Source organism: Jaculus jaculus, chromosome 14 (assembly GCF_020740685.1).
Source record: "Jaculus jaculus isolate mJacJac1 chromosome 14, mJacJac1.mat.Y.cur, whole genome shotgun sequence".
NCBI classification, from domain to species: Eukaryota; Metazoa; Chordata; class Mammalia; order Rodentia; family Dipodidae; genus Jaculus; species Jaculus jaculus.
In genome coordinates, this window is record NC_059115.1 from 13335127 (window position 1) to 13340120 (window position 4994).

Here is a 4994-nt window from a genome sequence, read left to right on the forward strand (position 1 = left end):
TGCCAGCTTGTCTAAGACAGAGAGGGAGTCTTCAGAGAGACAGCTACCAGGAACAAGAACAATCCAATGGCACCTATGGAAAAACCAGGGAAGCACCAAGCTGTTAAAAATCGAGTGGGGTCCTGGGCTGGAGAGATGGCTTAGCAGTTAAGGCATTTGCCTACAAAACCAAAGGATCTCAGTTCAGCTCTCCAGGACCCACATAAGCCAGATGCACAAGTGGGCACATGTGTCTGGAGTTCATTTGCAGTGGCTGGAGGCCCTGGCACACCCATTCACTCCTCTCTCTCTCCCAAATAAATAAATAATATATATATGTATATGTGTATATATATATGTATGTATATATATATATACATGCATATACATATACATCATATGTGTGTGTGTGTGTGTGTGTGTGTGTGTGTGTGTGTGTTTTAAATGAGTGCATCTCAGAGAACTGCAAATAAAACACTGTGATTCCAAGCCTGATGTGGTGGTACAAACCTTTAATCCCAGCACTTGAGAGACAGAGGTAGGATTACCCTGAGTCCAAGGTCATCCTCAGACTACATAGTGAATTCCAGGTCAGCCTGGGCTACAGTGAGACCCTACCTTGAACCCCCCACAAAAAAATTAGTTTGTGATTCTACCTCACCCCAGTCTGATGGTGATCATCAAGGAAACAGGACTGCAAACATAGTCTAGCCACTATGAAGTCATTATGGAAGCACCTTAAACTAAAAATTGGACTGGAGAGATGGCTCAGCAGTTAAGGCACTTGCTTACAAAACCTAAAGATCTGAGTTCGATTCTTCACTACCCATGTAAAGGCAGATACATATGGTGGTGCATGCATTGGGAGTTTGTTTGCAGTGGGTGGAGGCCCTGGCTTACCAATTTTCTCTCTCTCTCAATAAAATAAAATAATAAAACAGTAGTAGATACCACAACAAACCAGAGATAAAAACTGATGCTTCAGAACTGGAGAGATGGCTTAGTGGTCAAGGCACTTGCCTGCAAAGCCAAAGGACCCAGGTTTGATTCCTCAGGATGCACGTAAGCCAGATGCACAAGGTGGCATCTGTGTCTAGGGTTTATATGCAGGGGCTGAATGCCCTAGTACATCAATTCTCTCTCTCTCTGCCCCCTCTCTCTAAAATAAATAAAAATAAAATATTGAAAAAACATGTTTCATAGCCATGAACCTTTCAAATTACCAGGAAGATAAAATACCTAAAATTCCATAAACAATGATGATCTGGCCTCAGAATATACAAACTGTCCAGGTAAGGAAAAACAGGTAAGCCTACAGTCTTTGCAGCATTCTAGCTAAACAGGTTAAAAAGCAATGAAGATGTCTGAAGACAAGGCATAGACTTCCCTGGAAGACAGAATGGTTCATACAGCTTGCAATGTACATTAAGGTAGATGAATGTCAACCACTTATGGATCAAGGAAACTGTCAACATGCCACAAGTAATGTAAGGTACATGAAATAACCCATCTTTTGGATTAAAAATAAAGACAGAGCTTATGCTCTTCACTGCCAAACTCCCACTAGTCTTTGGCTAAAAGAGGAGCTACAGCCACCCATCGAATTCTCCATATGCTGACCTCACTCTCTGTTGGAGAATCGGTTTTCTTTCCCAGAAGGCAGTGAGACCTGAGGAGATAAACCACCCCTTGCAGCTCAGCCAAGGCCCAGGCGAAACCACAGAGGACGTGGGGAGATGCGCATGATCAGCTTCCATGGAGAGCCTGACCCTTGTTGGGCATTGCCGAGCGCGGGCTGGGACTGTGAGAAAGCTGGCCAGTGTTATTGGACGTGGCTGGGATCCCTAGGCTGTGGGGGTGCAGCTGGCCTGACCATGGGGAGCCCACTCTGGCACTGGAGCTGGCCCTCCCTTCTCACCAGGTCATAGTCACCTCATCTTCGCCCAGAGCAAACAGGACCCCCAGGCCCTCTCTGATCCCAAAGCACCTGAACATTCCATAGCCTAAGGTTCTGTCCCCCCTCTCCCCCCCCCAAGCCCGGGCCAGTTCCTGACTTCGTGGCCAGCTGCCCAAGAGACCCTTATATGGTGTAAACAGTCTCCCTGCAGCTGTAGCCATCCAATATGTGGATGAAATCATGGAACTTTTCTCCCCACTTCTGTTCTCTCCCTTGCAACTTCTCCCTCACAACTTCTGCCTTCCAACACCATCCAATTGGATAACAACCCATAAACCTATGTATCCAATCACCTTACAGTCTGTATGTGCCTTCTCAACCTTTCTCAAGCGTGTATACACCCACTCTCCTTTTGAATAAATGAGACAAAGCCCTACTCATCAGACTGTCTCCTGGGTGTTCATTGCCTGTCACATTCACCCTGCTCCCCCCAACTCCTCCTGCGCCCTGGATGTCCACCCGGGACATTGGTGGCAATGACCCCCAGGGATAGCAAGGACTTTCAGATCGTCAGTGCCAGGGTGAAGGAGACAGATCCTAAGGATACTCAACACCTATCAAAGCAGAGATCCAGGGGCTCCTAAGAGCTCATCAATGAAGCCGACTTAAAACACACCCACCAGGAAATTCTGTGGAAGAGGGGCGGAAAGACTGCAAGAGCCACAGGTTGGGATGCCATACCCAGGGGCATTGTCTCCTCCTAATAACTGACCACTGCTCCCACAACGTAACCCACAACCCCATGAAGAATACCAGCAACCCCACTGAGGAGGCCCCTGCAGAATGCAGACAGGGAGGAGGCAAAAGGTGGTACCAACACATGAAGTATCTGAACAAAGTATTTTCTTAATAAAACAATATTAAAATAGGGCTACAGGGATGGCTTAGTGGTTAAGGTGGTTGCCTGCAAAGCCAAAGAACCCTGGTTCAATTCCCCAGGATCCACATTAGCCAGATGCACAAGGGGGTGCATACGTCTGGAGTTTGCTTGCAGTGGCTGGAAGCCCTGGCGTGCCCATTTTCACACTCTCTCTCTTTGACTCCAATAAATAAAAATAAATCTTTAAAAAATTAAAATTAAAAAATAGAGACAATCTACACACAATAAAATGTATCCATTTTAATTGTTCAATTTGGTAGAGTTGATAGTTTTTGTTTATTTTTATTTATTTATTTGAGAGCAACAGAGAGAGAAGGAGGGAGGGAGGGAGAGAGGGAGAAAGGGAGGGAGGGAGGGAGGGAGGGAGGGGGAGAGAGAGAGAGAGAGTAATAGTAGGCACACAAGGGCTTCTTGCCACTGCAAATGAACTCCAGATGCAAGTGCATCCTTGTGCATCTGGCTAACATGGGCTCTGGGGAAATCGAGTCTCGAACTGGGGTCCTTAGGTTTCACAGGCAAGTGCTTAACTGATAAGCCATCTCTCCAGCCCAGTTTAAAAAAATTTTTTTTTGTTCATTTTTATTTATTTATTTGAGAATGAGAGAGAGAGAGAGAGAGAGAGAGAGAGAGAAAGAGAAAGAGAGAGAGAGAAAGAGAAAGAGAGAGAGAGAGAGAGAACATGAAGGACTCAGATGGGGGGGAGAGAGAGAGAATGGGTGTGCCAAGGCCTCCAGCCACTGCAAACGAACTCCAGATGTGTGCGCCCCCTTGTGCATCTGGTTAACATGGGTCCTGAGGAATCAAGCCTCCAACTGAGGTCTTTAGGCTTCACAAGCAAGCGCTTAACCACTAAGCCATTTTTTTTTTTTTAACATCTGTGTAACCACCAAACAAAAATCTAGGATATCACTACTGGCATAAAAAAAATTCCCTTTTCAGTTAACCAGGCACTAAAGAAACTACCACCTTCAGATTTCTTTTTTGCAAGGTAGGGTCTCTAGCTCAGGCTGACCTCAACTTACAGCAAACGTCCTACCTTTGTCTCCCCAGTGCTGAGATTAAAGGCATGTGCCACCACACCTGGAAAATTTCCCTTTTCTTTTTATATTATTTATTATTTGTTGAGACACAGGGGGAGAGAGAGAATGGGTGCACCAGGGCCTCTAGCAACTGTAAACGAACTCCAGATGCATGTTGCTCTTTGTGCATCTGGCTTATGTGGGTACTGGGGAATTGAACCTGGGTCCTTAGGCTTTGCAGGCAAGTGCTTTAACTGCCAAGCCATCTCTTCAGCCACCCCCCCCCACACACACTTTTTACAAATTATTTGCAAGGAGAGCCAGAAGGGAGAGGGAGGGAGGGAGGGAGGGACTGAGAATGAACAGCCGTGCTAGGGCCTCCTCTTGCTACAAAGGACTCCTGATATCTGCACCACTTTGTGCATCTGGTTTTCTGTGGGTACTGAGGAATTAAGCCTGGGGCAGCAGGCTTTGAAGGTGGGTTCCTTTAACCACGGATCCATTCACTTCCTAGCCCTAGATTTCTTTTACTGAGACAGGCACTCACTCTGTAGCCCAGCCTGCCCTAGAACTCATTATGTAGCCTAGGCCAGTCTTGAACTTCTGGGTAATCCTCTGGCCTCAGCCTCCTGAGCACCGGACTTGTAGGTATAAGCCACCACACACAACCCTGCTTTTGGATTTATTGCTATATGCTAGTTGTTCCCATTTTAAAACTTTTATTTATTTATTTGACAGAGAAAGAGGGAGGGAGGGAGGGGAGGAGGGAGAATGGGTGCGCCAGGGCCTCCAGCCACTGCAAATGAACTCCAGATGCGTGCGCCCCCTTGTGCATCTAGCTAATGTGGGTCCTGGGAAACTGAACCAGGGTCCTTTGGCTTTGCAGGCAAGTTCCTTAACTGCTAAGCCATCCCTCCAGCCCTGACTCCATTTTTATTAGTGCATTTTAATGATGTAAAGCAATATGTTTCTTTTTTGAGGCAGTATCTCACTCTAGCTCAGGCTGACCTGTAACTCACTCTGTATGCTCAAGCTAGCATTGAACTCACAACAATCCTCCTACTTTTGCCTCCTGAGTGTGGAATTAAAGGTGTGCGCTGCCATACTTGGCTTATGCGATATTTTACATTGATATAACTTACTTTGATCATATTCATTC